Genomic DNA, 22,016 nt, shown 5'->3' on the forward strand with positions numbered 1-22,016 from the left:
AGTTAAGAGACCTGTGTTCAAGTAATGGTGGGTTCAGGAATCACATACAACTTTCTTAACACCAATCTTTTATTCTTTATCTGTTAGTAAATTCAAAAACAAAGGACTTAATAAATGAATAAACTACCCCAGGGAGAGCAAAAAAACAAGCAAGGAATTCGGAATATATGAATAAAATGTGAATACAATCTGGCAATTTTCTTTACATATTGAATTGCGTAGTCTGTAAAAGAATATTACTTCAAGTAAAAATCAAACCTCTATCTTTTAAAAATCTGTCAGAGAACAAAATGGAATTACTTGAAAATACTTTTATCCCAGAAATAACTTGTGTAATTTTCTGGGTTTAAAAAACAAATGAAAGGTTTAAAACAATAAAGTGTAACTGAACATAAAAGAAAAACTCGAACATAAATTCAATAGTTAGATCGGAAATGTCGTTTATCAATATGAAGCATCCTCTGGAAAAGATGTTAATAATGGCTAATAAAAGTGGTCACCAAGCACTTCTGAATATAAAATGTCATATAAAATTATTAATGATGACCATCACTGCAATTATATTTTTTAATTAGCACTCCTCGTATTAAAAAGCACTCCTCATATAAAAAGTTCAGAGAATTATAAAGACATTAATGCTGACAACATACCGAAAAGACAGCAAATATTGAATATTTATAATGAATCATAGAATGATCCAAGCTAATGTATAATTTTATGAAATTAGAATAATAGCTTCTCCTTTTATTCTTTCTATATGTTAATCAACTTATATAATGTCTTGAATAACAGGAAATATCCTTCTTAAAATATTGGCATAAAAATAATCTAGTCTTTTTTTCCTCAACTTTACTTTTTATTCTCTCAACTTTATTATGTAAAGATTCAAAGATGTAGGCAAACACATCACTAGAGCAAGATACCTCCACATGCCACCACTTTATTAAATAATTATTAAAAGATTATTATTACATGAGACTCATATGCTATGTCAAATGAGTCTAAGATACGCAGACACATGAGCATTTTATTTCTTTATTTTGCCTACATAAAGATTTAATGATCTTACTATATTGACCACAATTTATTGGATTAGCAATGATGATGTGTAAATAGAACCATTTATAGGCTAGATGCAAGAAATCCTGTAGCCTATAAAGTGACCTGGTATAAGCATTTTTCCCATTAGAAAAATCTTTGTAAAATACTATCTTAAGAAATTTAGTTTAGATACAAAAAAGGATCACAGACAATGTAGAGGCAAATTAAGTAAAAGCTAAAAGTTAACGCAGAGGAAGTAAATCAAGAAGGATATTTAGAAAAATTCAGAGGCAACAGATGTTGAGTCATTAAGTCACTAGGGTAGTAAATACCAGGTGTCCATTTGTAAAAACGAAGTGGGTAACTGGAGCCTCAGCTGAGTTTGTGAAATTACTGCTGAGACACTACAGTTGCTGTTAAATCCAAAATTGCAATGATATACTTTGGTTGTTTGTGAGAATTGACTCTGACTCTTAATATACTTTTCTTTGTTTCCTTACATTTTTGTCTTTATCTACTAATAAGTCCTATCCCTGGAAATATACATATATCTTTGGGCCTTCTGAACTGAAAGACACTAAAACAAACTCTTTAATACTCCATGGTTTTACACATTTTCAGTTCTTGCAAGTGTCTTACGCTACTTGTCTCAGAACTGGAAATGTGATATAACTCTAACTCTGATCCTCAAATAGAGGAGATATTATACCCTTTTTTTAATGAAATATTTATTGAGGAATTAATTATAGTCCCGTAGCTTTTCTCCAGGATGATATAATTCATGTCTAATAGGGAAAAAATCAAGTTGTTATAATAATAATACAACGTGTTATGTGCTATAGTAGATCATGCTTTTAATGATGTGACAACAAAAAGGTAAATAACCCTTTTTAGTGAGTCAGGAGAGGGTAATATGAGCTATATAAATTTATGCTTGATCTAAAGCAAATATGTAGGAAATAGATATGCTCATGAGTAAGTGGTGACTTATCATGGAACTTTTATTCTTTGTCAGAGGAATATTCAGAGTTAAGGGGTTGTGAAAGGAGGATAATATTTTTTTAAAAATGGTGGAAAACCGTCAGTGTTTGCATTTTATGTAAAGAAAAGAAAACAGAAAAATAGAGACCTCGAGTTATTTTTATTTGACTGGATAACATAGCTTTGCTACAAAACGATCCTACCATTTTAGGTCATTTGTAAAAGAAGAACTAGTTTGTGCAATGATTTGAACTACGTATTACTCCATAGCTAGGTATTGTTGCCGTGTTAAATGTGTTTCTTTTGAATCCTCTCTCTTATGGCCTTTTATAGACTTAATTGATTTCAATTGACTATACTGGAGTAATATGTTATTGGGTTTGAATTTAAAAAAACCCCAAATAGTAAAGAAAAACACTGATAAACATGAATTTTCATGCATCGAGATTTTGGACAGATTCTAAAGAAAGTGACGGTTAAATGTTCTCACATGTTAAAAAAACAAACAAACAAAAAACAACAACAACAACAAAAAAACCAAGATCCTAGATTATTTACACAGATTTTGATCACAAGTGGCCCTAAACTGCTTTTGAGACTTGCATTCCTGCATCTACTTCCAGATTATGGGTGGATAAAGATAATCATGAAGAAAGATTGGCCGTGAGAGTTTCTTTGGGAGTTTGGTCAGAAAACCATGAGTTTGAGGATGTGTAACCATTCTCCAATGCCCAAAACTAGCCTTTATCTAAAAGCAAATAGGAGAAGACATGGTTCAAGAGAGTGACTCATAGTGTATAAAATATGTACCCTGAAATTTGGAAGACCACAAAATTGGAACTAGACCCTTGATAGAAACATTTGAATGCGGACATGATTAGAACTGACTTTAATAGGAGAACAGAAAAAGAAAATTGAGATTCAAGAGTTTGGGAGAATAACTCCATTTTCTCCTGGGCCAGACTGAATATTGTGGAAGATGTTTGGGCATGAATCATTTTGAAGGGATTTCAGGCCTGCCACAGCAAGAGTTACAGGCTATATGGAGACGCAGAGAGAGGAGTCATAAGCAATCAGGTGGGTAATTGTGCTAGAGAATAGTGCAGTGAAAATTTTTGATACGTGTCTCTGAAGAACCCAAAAAGTGTCGTTGAGAGTAAGAGATTAAGCAGCTAAAAATTAATATAAAACCAGTAAACTTCAGAGAAGAAAAGGTTGGTTGGCCTTGCCTTACTTTTTGTCAAGAATGATAGATCTAAATTAATTAAATTAGTATCAAATGGAATGGAATAGAGCTTAGAAACAGACTCATACATATTTAGAACATTTTATATCTGACAAAAGTTGCACAGTAGATTGTTGGGAAGATAACAGAATATTTAATAAATGGTGTTGGAAAAAGTAGGTATTCATAGGAAGGAAAAAAAGAGAAAATATTAGACCACAACTACCTAAAATCAAAGAGCTTCAGGGTTATAGAAATATGAAAGAAAAAACTGTAGAGCTCATAAAAGTAGGTTTGAGAATGTCATGCTGAAACTATGGTAGTGAAGATTTTCTTATACAAGAGTCAAAAGGCACTAACCACAAATAAATAATAACTATGTTTTAAAAAACATGTGTTTATTAAAATATGCCATAAAATTTAAAAGAAATCACTAAATGAGAAAATATTCACAAGTAACCTACAAAGTTACACAATATATTATAAATTATTACCAATTAATGAAAAAGACAAAATCTATTAACAAATTATAGGATATTTCTACAAGCATTTGAATAGAGAAAACTCAATCGGTCTATAAACATAGCAAATATTGTTCATACTCATTCACCATTAGGAAAACATATATTAATAATCAGGAAAGTCCACATTGAAACTATGTAAGATATGATTATACATTCACTAGATCAACAAAAGTTTTTAAGAAGTATAATGGTACTGTGGTCAAGGACATGGCAAATGGGAATTCTTATACCATGAGAGGAATATATAGTGTTAAAACTATTTTGGAAAACTAGTTTGGCATTTTTTAGTAAAGTTGATATAAACGTATTATATGGTCTAGCAACTCCTTTCTTGGGTAGGGAAACTTTCACCATACACCAGAAGGCTGGTATAAGAAGTCATAGTCACTTTGTTCATAATAACCCTGCAACTACAGAGGCAGACCTCAGACACAGGACCAAACTGAGGACTAGTCAAACCTGGGTCTGGGATGGAAGGTCTGGGATGGAAGCACCCCCAAATAGACGCTCCCACCAAGGTGCCATGTTTGTTTACCATTGCCATGGAAAGGCCAAGAAATTACCACACCTTTCCATGCAATGATCTGACAACTTAGAAGTTACCACCCCTTTTCTAGAAATTTCTACATAGATTGCCTCCTAATTTGCATATAATTAAAAGTGGGTATAAATACAACTGCAGAATTGCTTCTGAGATTCTACATTCAGCACACTGCCTAAGAGGTTGTCTTGCTCTACAGGAGCAGTCACAGAACAGTAACACCGCTGGAGCTGTAACACTACCACTTCTTGAGTAAAATTCTTTTTTACCACTGGCTCACTCTTGAGTTCTTCCCTGGGTGAAGCCAGGAATCCTCCCAAACTAAGCCCCAGTTTGGGGCTCACCTTTCCTGCATCAGTTCCAAATTATAAACAATCACTAGTTGATCAATAACAGAATGAAATTAAAATGGGCTATATTATTAATATGACAAAAAGTCCAGCAATGCATACAACTGAATAGCTATTCCCAAAAGCATGGATGAATCTCATAAAAGTAATGTAGAGAAAAACAAGCATAAAAATAACACATAAGTCTGTGACATCATTTATGAAAAGTTGGCAAAGCTATATTTTAGAACACATTTAGAGGAATCAAGATATTTTTTAAAAAATATGTAAACAAAAAAATAGATTAAAAGGAGGATAGTGGTTACCTATATGAGGAGGGAGGATGTATCAGTCTAGGAGTGAACAGAGAACATTGGGCATTGCTTGTTTTGTTTTGTTTTGTTTTTAACTTAGGTGGTGATTACAAGAGTAATCCTTTCAAAATTATTTTTAAGTGTTGCATATATATTTTATGTACTTTTATGCATGTGTACTTTACAGTTAACATTTTTTAAAAATCTAGAGGATTAAGTTACTTAGTGTTTCAGTGTGTATAAGCAGTTTATCAAAATTCATTTCCTCCTCTTTCTGGAGAAATCCTATGCTTCATTTCTCATACTTGATTACGGTTAAGAACGGGTATTTAACAACATTCTGAACAATAGAATGTGGGTGGAAGTGATGTGTAGGACTCTAATGATTGGTACATAATTATTTCCCATCTGTACTTCATGCTTTTTTTCTCTTTCAGCTGACTTTAATAGAAACAGCACCCAGCAAGACCTTCATATATACCAGGTGAAGTTGCAAAACCAATAGCATCTTGAATGGTCCTGTATGATTGTGTGTATGATGGGCAGTTTCTACTGTGTTTAAATATATTAATCTGCTCTAATACACATAATATCTAAAAATATTCAAAAAATTTGAAAAAATATATTTATAGATTTCATATTTGCCTAAAACTCTCTCTTAACACTTAATTTTCATAGCCACTAAATTAATCATGTTTTTAAATTAAAAGCAAATTTAGTGTCAATCTTCACTTTTAGAGATAGCTATACTTTTAGGAAAAAACTTTATTACATAATTTTTATATTATTGTAATCTATTAGAAGCTTTTGGTGTTTTTTGTTATTTTATTTATTTATTTATTTATTTATTTATTTATTTATTTATTTATTTAATTTTACTTTAAGTTCTGGGATACATGTGCAGAACGTGCGGGTTTGTTACATAGGTGTACATGTGCCATGGTGGTTTGCTGCACCCATCAACCCGTCATCTAGGTTTTAAGGCCCACATACATTAAGTATTTCTCTTAATGCTATCCCTCCCCTTGCCCCTAACCGCCTGACAGGCCCCGGTGTGTGCTGTTCCCCTCCCTGTGTCCATGTGTTCTCATTGTTCAACTCCCACTTATGAATGAGAACATGCAGTGTTTGGTTTTCTGTTCCTGGTTTAGTTTGATGAGAATGATGGTTTCCAGCTTCATCCATGTCCCTGCAAAGGACATGAACTCATTCTTCTTTATGGCTGCATAGTATTCCATGGTGTATATGTGCCACATTTTCGTTATCCAGTCTGTCATTGATGGATATTTGATTTGTTTCTAAGTCTTTGCTATTGTAAATTCTGTGGCAATAAACATATATATGCCTGTGTTATATAGTAGAATGACTTATAATCATTTGGGTATATACCCAGTAATGGAATTGCTGGATCAAATGGTATTTCTGGTTCTAGATCCTTGAAGAATTGCCAGACTGTCTTTCACAATGGTAGAACTAATTTACACTTTCACCAAAAGTGTAAGAGCATTTGTATTTTTTCACATTCTCTCCTGCATCTGTTGTTTCCTGACTTTTTAATGATCTCCATTCTAACTGATGTGAGATGTTATCTCACTGTGGTTGTGACTTGCATTACTCTAATGACCAGTGATGATGAGATATTTTTCATGTTTGTTTGTTGCATAATATCTTCTTTTGAGAGGTGTCTGTTCATATCCTTCACCTACTTTTTGGTGAGGTTGTTTGTTTTTTTCCTGTACATTTGTATAAGTTGTTTATAGGTTCTGGATATTAGACCTTTGTCTGATGAATAGATTACAAACATTTTCTACCATTCTGTAGGTTGCCTGTTCACTCTGATGATAGTTTCTTTTACTGTGCAGAAGCTCTTTAGTTTAATTACATGTCATTTGTCAGTTTTGGCTTTGTTGCCATTGCTTTTGGTGTTTTAGTCATGAAGTCCTTGCTCATGCCTGTGTCCTGAATGGTAATGCCTAAGTTTTCTTCTAGAATTTTTATAGTTTTAGGCATTGTGTTTAAGTCTTTAACCCATTTTGGGTTAATTTTTATGTAAGGTTTAAGGAAGGGGTCCAGTTTCTGTTTTCTGCTTACGGCTAGCCAATTTTTTCAAAACAATTTATTAAATAGGGAATCCTTTCCCATTGCTTGTTTTTGTTACGTTTGTCAAAGATCAGATGGTTGTAGATGAGTGGTGTTATTTCTGAGGCCTCTCTTCTGCTCCATTGGTCTATATATCTGTTTTGGTACCAGTATCCTGCCCTTTGGGTTACTGTAGCCTTGTAGTATACTTTCAATCAGGTGGTGTGATGTCTCCAGCTTTGTTCTTTTTGTTTAGGATTATCTTGGTTATGCAGGCTCTTTTTTGGTTCCATATGAAATTTAAAGTAGTTTTTTCTAATTCTGTGAAGAAGGTCAATGGTAGCTTGATGGGAATAGCAATTAATCTATAAATTACTTTGGGCAGTATGGCCATTTTCATGATATTTATTCTTCCTATCCATAAGTATGGAATGTTTTTCCATTTATTTGCATCCTCTCTTACTTCCTTAAGCAGTGGTTTGTAGTTCTTGAAGAGGTCTTTCATGTCCCTTGTAAGTTGTATTCCTAGGTATTTTATTCTCTTTGTAGCCATTATGAATGAGAGTTCACTCATGATTTGGCTCTCTATTATTGGTGTATAGGAATGCTTGTAATTTCTGCACATTTATTTTGTATCCTGAGACTTGGCTGAATTTACTTATCACCTTAAGGAATTTTTCGGTTGAGACGATGAGGTTGTCTAAATATACAAACCTGTCATCTGCAAACAGAGACAATTTGACTTCCTCTTTTCCTATTTGAATATCCTTTATTTCCTTCTCTTACCTCATTGCCCTGGCCAGATTCTAACACTGTATGGAACAGGAATGGTGAGAGAGGGCATCCTTGTCTTGTGCTGGTTTTCAAAGGGAATGCTTCCAACTTTTGCCCATTCGATATGATATTGCCTATGGGTTTGTCATTAATAGCTCTTATTATTTTGAGATATGTTTCATCAATACCTACTTTATTGAGTGTATTCAGCATGAAGGATGTTGAATTTTATCAAAGGTCTATTCTGCATCTATTGAGATAATTACGCAGCTTTTGTCTTTGGTTTTGCTTATGTGATGGATTATGTTTATTGATTGACATACATTGAAGGAGCCTTGCATTCCAGGGATGAAGCCAACTTGATTGTGGTGTATAAGAATTTTGATATATTGTTGGACTTTGTTTGCCAGTATTTTATTGAGGATTTTCACAACCATGTTCATTAGGGATATTGGCCTGAGATTTTCTTTTTTTGTAGTGTCCTTGCCAGGTTTTGGTATCAGGATGATGCTGGTCTCATAAAATGAGTTAGGGAGGAGTCCCTCTTCTTCTATTGTTTGGAATAGTTTCAGAAGGAACGGTACCATCTCCTCTTTGTAACTCTTGTAGAATTCAGCTATGCATCCATCTGGTCCTGGGCTGTTTTTGGTTGGTAGGCTATTAATTACTGCCTCAATTTCAGAACTTGTTTTTCGTCTATTCAGAGATTCTACTTCTTCCTGGTTTAGTCTTGAGAGGGTGTAAGTGTCCAGGAATTTATCCATTTCTTCTAGGTTTTCTAGTTTATTTGCATAAAGGTATTTATAGTATTCTTTCATGGTAGTTTGTATTCCTGTGGGGTCAGTGGTGATATCCCTTTATTCTTTTTTATGGTGGCTATTTGATTTTTCTCTATTTTCTTCTTTATTAGTCTGGCTAGTGTTCTATTGTTAATCTTTTCAAAAAAACAGCCCCTGGATTCATTGATTTTTTTAAGGGCTTTTGTGTCTCTATCTCCTTCAGTTCTGCTTTGATCTTATTTCTTGTCTTCTGCTAGCTTTTGAATTTGTTTTCTCTTGTTTCTCTAGTTCTTTTAATTGTGATGTTAGAGTGCCGATTTTAGAACTTTCCCACTTTCCAATGTGGGCATTTAGTGCTATAAATTTCTCTCTAAATACTGCTTTAGCTGTGTCCCAGATATTCTGGTATGTTGTGTCTTTGTTGTCATTTGTTTCAAAGAACTTAATTATTTCTGCTATAAATTCGTTTTTTACCCAGTAGTCACTCAGGAGCATGTTGTTCAGTTTCCATGTAGTTGTGCAGTTTTTAGTGAGTCTCTTCATCCTGAGTTCTAATTTGATTGCATTGTGGTCTGAGAGACTGCTTGTTATGATTCCCTTTCTTTTGCATTTGCTGAGGAGTGTTTTACATCCAATTAGGTGGTCGATTTTAGAATAAGTGCTATGTGGTGCTAGGAAGAATGTATATTCTGTTAACTTGGGGTGGAGTGTTCTGTAGATGTCTAATACATCTGCTTGGACCAGAGCTGAGTTCAAGCCCTAAATATCCTTATTAGTTTTTCATCTCGTTGATCTGCATGATATTGACAGTGGAGTGTTAAAGTTTGGCACTGTTATTGTGTGGAAGTCTAAGTCTCTTTGTAGATCTCCAAAAGCTTGTTTTATGAACCTGAGATCTTCTGTATTGGTTGCACATGTATTTGGGATATTTACCTCTTCATGTTGCATTGCTTCCTTTACCATTATATAATGCCCTCTTTTGTCTTTTTTGATCTTTGTTGATTTAAAGTCTGTTTTATCAGAGACTAGAATTGTAACCCTTGTTTTTTTTTTTTTTTTTTTTTGCTTTCCATTTCCTTGGTAAATATTCCTCCATCCCTTTATTTTGAGCCTACGTGTGTCTTTTCCTGTGGCATGGGTCTCCTGAATACAGCACACCAATGGGTCTCGACTCCATCCAATTTGCTAGTCTGTGTCTTTTAATTGGGGCATTTAGCTTATTTACATTTAAGGTTAATATTGTTCTGTGTGAATTTGATCCCGTCATCATGCTGCTAGCTGGTTATTTTGCACTTTAGTTGATGAAGTTTCTTCATAGTGACATTAGTCTTTATATTTTGGTATGTTTTTGCAGTGGCTGGTATCAGTATTTCCTTTCTGTATTTAGTGCTTCCTTCAGGAGCTCTTTTAAGGCAGGACTGGTGGTGACAAAATCCCTCAGCATTTGCTTGTCTGCGAAGAATTTTATTTCTCTTTCGCTTATGAAGCTTAGTTTGGCTGGACATGAAATTCTGGGTTGAAAATTCTTTTCTTTAAGAATGTTGAATATTGGCCCCCACTTTCTTCTGGCCAGTAGAGTTTCTACTGAGAGATCCACTGTTAGTCCGATGGGCTTCCCTCTGTAGGTAACCTGACCTTTCTGTCTGGCTGCCATTAACATTTTTTTTTCTTCATTTTAACCTTGGAGAATCTGAAGATTATGTATCTTGGTGTTGCTCCTCTTGAGGAGTATCTTCGTGGTGTTCTCTGTACTTCCTGAATTTGAATGTTGGCCTGTCTTACTAGGCTGGGGAAGTTCTCCTAGATAATATCCTGAAGTGAGTTTTCCAACCTGGTTTCATTCTCCCTGTCACTTTCAGGTATATCAGTTAATCATAGGTTTGGTCTTTTCACATAGCTCCATATTTCCCGGAGGCTTTGTTAATTCCTTTTCATTCTTTTTTCTCTAATCTTGTCTTCACACCTTATTTCAGTAAGTTGATCTTCAATCTCTGATATCCTTTCTTCATCTTGATCTTCAGCTATTGATTCTTGTGTATGTTTCACAAAGTTATCATGCTGTGTTTTTCAGCTCCATCAGGTCATTTATGTTTTTCTCTAAACTTGTTATTCTAGTTTTATCAGTTCCTGTAACCTTTCATCAAGGTTCTTAGCTTCCTCGCATTGAGTTAGAACATGCTTCTTGAACTCGTTGGACTTTGTCTTTACCCACCTTCTAAAACCTGCTTCTGTCAATTAATCAAACTCATTCTCCCTCCAGTTTTGTGCCCTTGATGGCGAGGGGCTGTGGTCCTTTGGAGGAGAAGAGACATTGTGATTTTTGGAGTTTTCAGCCTTTTCGTGCTGATTTTTTCTCATCTCCGTGGGTTTGTCTACCTTTGATTGTTGATGCTGAGGATCTTTGGATGAGGTTTTTGTGTGGGCATCCTTTTTGTTAATGTTTATGTTATTGTTTTCTATTTGTTAGTTTTCCTTCTAACAGTCAGGCCCCTCTTCTACAGGTATGCTGGAGTTTGCTGGAGGTCCACTCCAGATCCTGTTTGCCTGGATCACCAGTGGAGACTGCAGAACAGCAAAGATTGCTGCCTGATCCTTCCTCTACAAGCTTCATCTCAGAGGGGCACCTGCAAGATGCCAGCTGGAGCTGTCCTCTATGAAGTGTCTGTTGACCCCTGCTGGGAGGTGTCTCCCAGCCAGGAGGCACAGGGATTAGGGACCCACTTGAGGAGGCAGTTTGCCCCTTAGCAGAGCTCAAGCGCTGTGCTGGGAGATCCACGGCTGTCTTCAGAGCCCATAGGCAGGAATGTTTAAGCCTGCATAAACTGTACCCACAGTTGCCCCTTCCCCCAGGTGTTCTATCCTAGAGAGATGTGAGTTTATCTAGGAGCCCCTGACGGGGGCTGCTGCCTTTCTTTCAGACATGCCCTGATCATTGAGGAGGAACTAAAGAGGCACTTGGCCACAGCTGCTTTGCCATGCTTCAGTAGGTTCTGCCCAGTCCGAACTTCCCAGAAGCTTTGTTTACATTGAGGGAAAAGCTACCTACTCAAGCCTCAGTAATGGTGGATGCACCTTCCCCCACCAAGCTCAAACGTCCTAGGTCAACTTCAGACTGCTGTGCTGGCAGCAGAAATTTCAAGCCAGTGGATCTTAGTTTGCTGGACTTCATAGGGGTGGGACCCACTGAGAAAGACCACTTGGTTGCCTGACTTCAACCCCCTTTCCAGGGGAGTGAATGGTTCTGTCTGGTTGGGGTTTCAGGTACCAATGATGTATGGAAGAAAAAAAAAAAAAAAACCTCCTCAGCTAGCTCGGTGTCTGCCCAAATGCCACCCAGTTTTGTGCTTGAAACCCAGGACCCTGGTGATATAGGCAAATGATGGAATCTCCTGGTCTGTGGGTTGCAAAAACTGTGGGAAAAGCATAGTATCTGGACTGGATAGCGCAGTCCCCCATGGCTTCCCTTGATTAGGGGACGGAGGTCCCCAGGCCCTTGCACTTTCTGGCTGAGGCAACACCTCACCCTGCTTCTGCTTGCCCTCTGTGGGCTGCACCCACTGTCTAACCAGTCCCAATGAGATGAATCAGGTACCTCAGTTGGAAATGAATAAATCATCCACCCTCTGCATTGGTCTCACTGGGAGCTGCAGACTGGAGCTGTTTCTATTCGGCCACCTTGGAAACCTATTAGAAGTTTTTAAATATCTCAGGGAACACAGCAGAATTAATGTTGAGTCATTCAACACTTATAAAATTTATCAGACTGTTTAAATATCTTAAATAATGCAGACAATTAATTTGTACAATATTATAAAAGTTCTAGAAAAATCAACTTTTCAAAAACACTGGCACATTTGGAATATTTTGATTCCCATTTTCTGTTCATGTCACATTGAAAATTGATGTGGTCATATATTTTAGCATTCAACTTATGTGTATATATATTTGTGAATATTTGTTATTATTAATGCTATCGTCATAAATAAAAAGTTTACTCATAGAATATTTTAGCACAGAAATGTAAATTTGGTTATGAACAAAAATATCATGCATGCAACTAAATTTTTTTTCTTGTTGTAACTGCAAATAATCACCCAAAAGAAAGCCAGTTTCATTTGGATTTTAAAAATATTTGTGGGATGCTCAAAGTTGGGATTTTTTAAATCAGCAAAATGCTGGGCTTCTCCTATTTGGAACTGAAAGAGGCTTGAGGCAGCACTAAGTTACTTTTATTTTTATTTTTATTTTTTATTTTTGTGGGTATATAATGGGTGTATATGTTCATGGGGTACATGAGAAGTTTGATATAGGCATGTAATATAGAATAGTCACATCATGTGGGAATAGGGCATCCATCCCCTCAAGTATTTATTCTTTGTGTCATAAGCAATCTAATCACACTTTTAATTATTTTAAAGTGTACAATTAAATTATTATTGACTGCAGTCACCCTGTTGTGCTATCCAATATTAGGTCTTGTTCAACCTTTTAATCTTTTTTTCTTACACACACTAAACATCTGCACAATACTTGCTTCATTACTAGCAGTCCCAGACTCTGGTTACCATCCTTCTACTATGGATCTCTGTGAGTTCAATATTTTTTATTTTTAGATCTCACAAATAAATGAAAACAAATAATGTTTGCCTTTCTATGCCGTCTTATTTCACTTAGCCTAATGACCTCAAGTTCCATCCATGTTTTTGCAAATTACAATATCTCATTCTTTTTTATGGATAAATTGTGCTCCATTGTATATAAGAACAACATTTTCCTTAACCATTTATCTGTTGTTGGACAGATTGATTCAAAATCTTGGCTACTGTGAACAGTGCTGCAACAAACATGACAGTGCAGACATCTCTTCAATATACTGATTTCCTTTCTTTTGAATATATATGCAGCAGTAGGATAGCTGGATCATATGGTAGCTCTATTTTTAGTTTTTGAAGAACCTCCAAACTGTTGTGATAGTGGTTGTACTAATTTACATTCTCACCAACAGTGCACGAGAGTGCCATTTTCTCCACATCCTCGCCTGCATTTGTTATTGCCTGAAATTTGGATATAAGTCATTGTAACGGGGATGAGGAAATGAAAACCTGGAGTTTTCATTTGCATTTCTATGCTGAACAATGATGTTGAGCACCTTTTCATATTCATGTTGGCCATTTATAGGTCTTCTTTTGAGAAATGTCTATTCAAATATTCGACCCATTTTTAAATCAGATTAGTAGATTATTTTCTATAGGGTTGTTTAAGCTCCTTATATATTCTGGTTATTAACCCCTTGTCAGATGAATACAAAATATTTTCTTCCATTTTGTGGGTTGTTTCCTCATTTTGTTGATTGTTTTCTTTGTTGTGCAGAAGGTCATAATTTGTTGTGATCCTGTTTGTTTTCCTTTGCTTTGGGTTCCTATGCTTGTGGGATGTTATTTAAGAAGTTTTTGCCCAAACTAGTGCTCTGGAGAGTTTCTCCAATGTTTTCTAGTAGTAATTTTATAGTTTGAGGTCTTATATTTGAGCCTTCAATGCATTTTGATTTGACTTTCATATATGGTGAGAAATAGGTGTTTACCTTCACTTTTCTGCATATGTGTATTCAGTTTTCTGAACACCATTTATTGAAGAGACTGTCTTTTCTCCAGTTTATGTTGTAGGCTCCTTTGTCAAAAAATAGTTCACTGTAGGTGTGTGGATTTGTTTCTGAGTTCTCTATTCTTGTTCATTGGTCTATGTGTCTGTTTTTATACAGGTATTATTAATATATTGTTTCTGTTACTATATCTCCATAGTATAATTAGAAGCCAGGTAATGTGATTTCTCCAGTTTTGTTCTGGGTTTTTTGTAATTCCATATAATTTTTAGCATTTGTGTGTGTGTGTGTGTGTGTGTGTGTGTGTGTGTGTGTGTGTGAAGAATGTCATTGGTATTTTAATAGGAATTGCATTGAGTCTATAGATTACTTTGGCTAGTATGGACATTTTAATAACATTGATTTTTCCAATTTATGAGCATGTAATGTTTTTCTATTGTTTTGGTGTCCTCTTCAATTGTTTTCATTAATGTTTTATAGTTTTCATTATAAATATTTTTCACTTTGGATAAGTTATTTCCCAGGTATTTAATTTTTGAGGCTGTTATAATTGGATTACTTTGTAAAATTCTTTTTTCAGATTGTTCACTATTGGCATATAAAAATGTTACTTATTTTGTACTTGGATTTTGTATCCTGCAAATTTACTGAATTTATCAGTTCTCATAAGTTCTTTTGTATGTAGTCTTTAGGTTTTTCCCAATGTAAGATTATTTCACCTGCAAACAAGGGCAATTTGAATTTTGTATTTCAAATTTGGAAAGAAAATTGGAAAGAAAGTTTTATTTATTTCACTCATCTCATTGCTATAGCTAGGAGTTCCAGCACTATGTTAATAATAGTGGTGAAAACGGGCATCCTTGTTGTGTTCCAGCTCTTAGAGGAAAGGGCTTTTCCCATTGCGTATTACACTATCTGTGGCTCTGTTCTATATGGCTTTTATTTTGTTGAAGTATCTTCCTTCTATACCCTTTTTTTTGAGGGTTTTTATCATGAAAGGATGTTGAGTCTTATCAAATGCCTTTTCAGAAACAATTAAAACGATCATATAGTTTTTATCCTTCATTCTGTTAATATGATGTATCCTTTGATTGTTTTGCATATGCTGAACTATCCTTGCATCCCAGGGATAAATCCTACTTGGTCAGGATAAGTAATCTTTTTAATGTATTGTTGAATTTGGTTTACTGGATAGTTGAGGATTTTTGTAACAATATTTATCATATATATTGGGCTGTCGCCATCTATCTTTGATGTGTCTTTGTCAGGTTTTGGTATCAAGGTAATACTGGTCCCATAGAATGAGTTTGGACATATTTCCTTCTTCTCTGTTTTTCAGAGTAGTTTAAGTAAGATTGCTATTAGTTATTCTTTCAATGTTTGGTAGAATTCAGCAGTTAAGCCATTGTGTCTCAGGCTTTTCTTTATCGAGGGACATTTTACTATGACTTTGATCTTATTGCTTGTTAATGGTCTGTTCAGATTTTGGATTTCTTCCTGGTTCAATTTTGGTCGATTTTATTCATCTAGAAATGTGTCCATTTCTTTTATGATTTCCAATTTATGTTCATGTAGTTGCTTAGGGTAGCTTCTAATGATCTTTTGACTTTCTGTGGTATCAGTTGTAAGGTCTCCTTTGTTATCTCTGATTTTATTTTTTGGGATCTTGTCTTTTTTCTTTTATTCTGGCAAAAAGTTGGTCAATTTGCTTAACTTTTCAAAGAACCAACATTTGGTTTCACTGATCTTTTGTATTGTTATCTTCATTTCAATTCAATTTATTTCTTCTTTGATCTTTATTATTTCTTTTCTTCTACTGATTTTGGGTTTGGTTTGCTCTTGCCTTTCTAATTATTTCAAGTGCATTGGCAGAGTTTTTTAAAAAGTTTTTTTGTTCTTTTTTGATGTAGGAGTGTATAGCTATAAACTTTCCTTTTAGTACTCTTTGTGCTGTGTCTCATAGGCTTTGGTATGTTCTATTTCCATTATCATTTGTTTTAAGTAATTTTTAAATTTCATTTTTAATTTCTTCATTGACACACTGTTATTCAGGAACCTCTTGTTTAATTTCCATGTATTTTTACAGTTTCCAAAATACCCTGTTATTGATTTCTGGTTTTATTCCACTGTGGTTAGAAAAGATACTTGATATTATTTCAAATTTTTTGAATGTTTTAAGACTTATTCTGTTTCCTAACATGATCTTTTCTGGGGAATGATCCACATGCTGGGGGGAAAAATGTGGATTTTATAGCCTTTGTATGAAATGTTCTGTAAATATATATTATGTCATTTGGTCTATAATGCAGATTAAGTTTGGTGTTTCTTTGTCCATTTCCTGTCTGGAAGATCTTTCCAATGCTGAAAGTGGGGTGTTGAATTCTTGCAGACTCATAGAAGTATCACCTTGATGATCTTGGATAAGTTTCAGGAGCCTTCTCTGGATTACCAGATAGAAACTCTTGTTATTTTCTCTTATTTTCTCCCAAACAAATAGAGTCTCTCTCTCTCTGTTCTGAATCACCTGGAGCTGAGGGTTTAGTGATACAAGTATCTCTGTTTCCACTACCTTTAGGACTCTACTTGAATCCAGAACAGCATTAGATTTCACATAAGCCTGTTTTAACTACTCCCTGGCTACTACCTATGTTCTCTTGAAGCCGTGGTGCTCTACACTAGCATCCGGCAAAGTCAGTCAGGCCTATGTCTCTCCCTTTGGCATGATGAGTTTCTCTAGGCTCTGGGCAGTTCCAGAGGTGCCACCTAGAAACTGGAGACCAACTATAAAAACTTTAGAAGACTGCCTGGTGTTCTATTGTATTGCAGCTGAGCAGGCACTCAAACCACAGGATGCAGTCCTTCCCATATCGTCTATCTTTCCAAAGACAGAGGAGTCTCACTCCATGGCCACTGCCACCACAGGCCAAGAGGGGGAATTGCCAGGCTACCACCAAAGTTCTCTTAAGGCTCGAGGTCTCTTCAGTCTGTTTGTGGTAAATGCTACCTGGACTTGGACTCACAATTCAAGGCTGTGGGCTCCTCTCTGGTTCAGGGCATGTCCAGAAATGTCATCCAAGAGCCAAGGCCTGGAATCAGGGACCCCTAGAGCCCACTTGGTGCTCTACTCCTCTGTGGCTGAGCTGGTACCGGAGGTGCAAGACAAAGTTCTCTTTACTTTTCTCACCATTTTTCTCAAGCAGAAATATTGCCCAGTGGCCACCACGGGAATGTGCTGAGTCTCACTTCAAGCCAGCAAGTCTCAGAGTCTTACCCAAGGCCCTTGATGTAGTACTTATATATCACTGCTGGTTATTCATGGTCCAACAGCTTTTCTGTTATCAAGTGACGAAGCCTACAAGGACTGGCTCTTCCCTTCCAGGCAGGGGGTTCTCTTCTTTCCCAGGGTGTGTTTAGAAAGGTCTTCTAGAAAGGGGGCCTCACAACTCTAACCATTGGGCTATCCTTCTGTGGCTGAGGTGGTATCTATGATTCAAGACAAAGTCCTCCCCACATTTTCCTCTCCTCTCCTTAAGCAGTAAGAAGGTATCTCTTTTACAGCTGTAAGCTATACAGCCTCGGGTTAAGAAAGAGTTGATGCCAGGATTCCCTTAGCCATTCCTTCTGGTGTCTCAGTAGGGTTACATGCCCCGTGCTTGTCCTCTGGCTCTGGGCCCAGGTCAGCACTATGACTTGCCTAAGAGTTGAAGTCCTTGTGGCCTAGGCTTCCTTTCAAGTTTATTTAGGACCTCAGGGCACTTTAGCCTGCTGTGACAAGGCGTGCAGAAACTCAAGTTCTGCACATTGGGAGCAGTGATTCTTTTCTGGCTAGGATTGGTTTGAATTCACCCTCCATAGGTTGGCATCAGTTTGGTTCAGTATATTTTTTCTGTTGTAACAGGGTAGCTCTGAGTTCACTGCCTCACAATTGCTGAGGTCTCCCTCTCCCCAGTGCACAAAAAAACTTTTTTTGCATCATGCTGCAGCTACCAGGAGTAAAGAGGGAGGAGTAATGTATTAGCTCATTCTCACACTGCTATATAGAAATACCTAAGACTGAGTAATATATGAAGAAAAATGTTTTAATTGACTCACTCTCTACCACGAGAACAATAAGATAGAAATATGTTCACACAATCCAGTCACCTCCTACCATGCCCCTCTTCCAATTTGACATGAGATTTGGTTGGGGACACAAATCTAAACCATATCATCACACTCCTGAGCCTCCTAAATCTCATGTCCTTCTCACATTGCAAAATATAAATATCTTGTCTCAACATTACCCCAGCCTCAACTCATTTCAGCATTAACTCTAAAGTTCAGAGTTCAAAGTCTCATCTGAGACAGGGAAGTATCTTCCGTCTATGATCCTGTAAAATCAAAAACAAGCTAGTAAGTAACTAAGATACAATGCGGGTACAGGCATTGGGTAAATGCTCCCATTCCAAATGGGAGAAATTGGCCAAAACAAAAGAGTTACAGGTCCCATGCATGTCTGAAACTCAACAGAGCAGTCACTAAATTTTAAGCCTTCAAAATAATCTCCTTTGACTCCATGACTCCACGTCTCACATCTAGGTCACAATGATGCAAGGGATGGGATCCCACAGCATTGGGCAACTCTGCCTCTGTGGCTTTGCAGGGTATAGCCCCCACAGGTGCTTTTTCAAGATGGCATTGAGTGCCTGCAGCTTTTCCAGGCATGTAGTGCAAGCTGTTATACCATTCTGGGGTGTGGAGGACTACAGGCTTCTCCTATAGTTAAATGTGCAATAGACTTCCATTTTGCCCCTCTCTTGACTTTCATGCTATTTTAAAAATTTTTTTTAAAAATTCCTATGTATGTTATAAGTTCTACAAATCATGATTATTTTTCTTTAAACAGTAATTTGTTTTTAAAATAAATTCCATTACTATTATACAAAGGTTTTATGTTTTACTAAGTGGCTACCATTTCTGGAATTTCTCACCCTTTATGTAGATTTATATTTCCACTTTGTATCATTTTCCATCTGCCTAAATATATGCTTTAATAGTGTAGCACAGGTCTGCCCATGAAGAATTTTCTGAGTGTTTCCACGCTGAAAAAGTTCATGTTTTGCGTGTGTATTTTAAAAATAGTTTACTAAGCATAAAATTAATAGCTTTCTTTCTCTCAACATTTTAAAGACACTGCTTTTTACAATTTATTCCAGATTGCACTGCCATGGCAAAAATAAGCATCCACACTTATTTTTATTTCTCTATATGTGATGTACCTTTTCTCACCACCCCCAGATTGCCTTTAAAATTTTCTGTTTGATGTTTCTTTAACTACTTGGCTTTTTTTTTATTTTAGCAATTTAGATACTGGAGTTTCATAACGTTCGAAAATTTGGGGACAATTATTTTTTCAAATTTTGTTTTTTTCACCTAATCCCTCTCATATATTCCAGGGACACATTTAATGATTTTCCACAGTTAATTGATAATCCATTATTTTGTTTTCCTTCAGGTTATTTTCCTGCGAATTTTATTTTAGATAGTTTCTGTTGCTATTATTTCAATTTCATTTATGTTTTCAATTGCAATGTCTATTCTTCCATTATTCTCACAAAGTTTATTATTTTTTCCTTCATATATCATCTCTATTATTTTAATTTAGGGCTTTTTAATGTCTTTGCTGTTTCTAGTTTTGAACAGATGGCAATCGGTTATATTAATTGTTTTAATATCCTTTTCTATTAATTATATTAAATATGCCAGTCAGTTTAGATTGATTCTTATACTCAATATGACTCATATTTTCCCAATTCTTTGCATGTCTGGTAACTTTTTATTAGAGATTAGTCATTGTGAATTTTACCTTTCCTATACTATAAATATTCTTGAGCTTTGTTCTGGGGCATGGTAAAGTCAATTAAAAATATTTTGGTTATTCTGGGGTTTTAATCTGGTACTAGGTTGTACCAAAGCTCTGTTTAGTCTAAGGCTATTTTTTTCCCTTTACTGTGGCTGAACGTCCTGTGTGTTCTACTCAATGCCTTGCAAATTACAGGACTGTCTACTCTGACTTGAAGGAATGTTAACAGCTAGCATCCCCTTGTGAACTCCAAGGTATTTTTCTTCCAGTCTTTTCAGGTAGTTCTTTCCCTGGCCTTGGGCAGTTTCCTCACTTGGGAAAGCACTCAAGAGAACCCCTCAGGGAAACCCTGCACAATTCTTTTCATTTCCCTCTCTTGTCCTGTGTACTTTTTCCTGTGTACTTTGGTCTCCTTGGTCTCCCCCAAATTCCCATTTTCATCTCTGGAAACTGCTGGACTCTGTCTGGCTTCTTCCTCCTTGCACTGTGTCCTAGAAACTCACTAAGGCAGTACACTGAGACAGTCATAGGGTTCACCTCATTCGTTTCTCCTTTTCTGTTTGTTGTGTAATAGCCAATATCTTGAAAATTATTAATTCACATATTTTGTTGGATTTTTTCATTGTTTTAGGTGAGAGGCTAAATTTGTTCTCTATTATTCCATATTGGCCAGAAACAGAATAGTAATTTATTCTTAATCACCTTTAGATTATAGGTGCATGGGCTCATATGATCCCTAATTTAAAATTATCTATCTGTTTGGGGAGAGATAATATTAGAAGCTTAAATTTTCCTGTCTGGCTAACACCTGTATTTAAGAATAGGAGACATCAGCTCCTTCAGGCTCTGTGTTGTCCCTTTATAGTTCACCATTATATTGTCCATTCTGAGAAAAGCCCCTTGTCTCTGATGGGCAAGAAGTCTAGGTTCCCTTTTACAGACCCCCGTTTATCAGGGGAAATGCTTAGTGACTATGCAGCTGTTTAAAAAGCACTAATACCATGCTATGATCTGGCACCCTGCCTTTCCCATGTCCACAGCGTCAGCTCCTAATGACGGTGGTTCTCATATAGACCTTCCTTCTATTGTATCTTTTTTCAAGTTCTCCTTTTAAAATAAATTCACGGTTCCTTTCAAAATATTTATTTTAAAAATATGAAAATATTTACCATCAGTAATCTCATAAAGGGCATTATTTAAAAAAAAAAAAAAAGTTTGATTTTTTTCCTTTTCTACTCTCACCCATTCTGCTCAGAAACTTGAAAAGCATGACTTCCAACAAAACCAGAAAAGAGATTTTCTTTTTATGAGTCTTGGAACCTTAGAAAATCTGGGTTTTATTGCTAACCTCTATTTTTTTTTTTTAAATTTTAATTGGTCTGTGTCATTATGGTTAAATTCTTCCCTAAACATGTCTGAAACATAGAGGTTAATTATTTCATATTTCGGGGGAATTATCCCAAGACCTATCCAGTGTATTTTGGATCATCTGAAAACAATGAAATCTGTAAGTTAAGAAAATTAGATATTTAGCAAAACTGTTGATACTGTACTAGGACAGATCACAGTCATACACATTTATCTTAAAAGCAGAAAGTTCACCCCAAAAAATATTTATTTATTTTTTCTATAAGTGTTTTGGTATATTTATTCATGGCAGTTTTATTTTTCAATTACATAGTTTTAATTTTCCACTTGGAAGATGACTATTCTGAACACACATTTATTTTCAAGATACTGTCCTCTGAATACTATATTTAAAAAATCCAATTAACTTGCACAAATTATAGTGCTCTAACGGCATTCTTCTTTTTCAGAGGAGAAACCTATAAAAACAAAAATTAACACTCACAAATGAAAAAGTAGTTGCACAGAGTTCATTTTTTCCTATTGATTTACTTTCTCCTACCAACAAAATCTCTCTCAGTGAATTCTTATTTCCTATTTCTAGAATTTGTAATTGAAGATTCAAATACTTCTCAGCTCTC

This window comes from Papio anubis, chromosome 1 (genome assembly GCF_008728515.1).
Source record: "Papio anubis isolate 15944 chromosome 1, Panubis1.0, whole genome shotgun sequence".
Taxonomy (NCBI): Eukaryota; Metazoa; Chordata; class Mammalia; order Primates; family Cercopithecidae; genus Papio; species Papio anubis.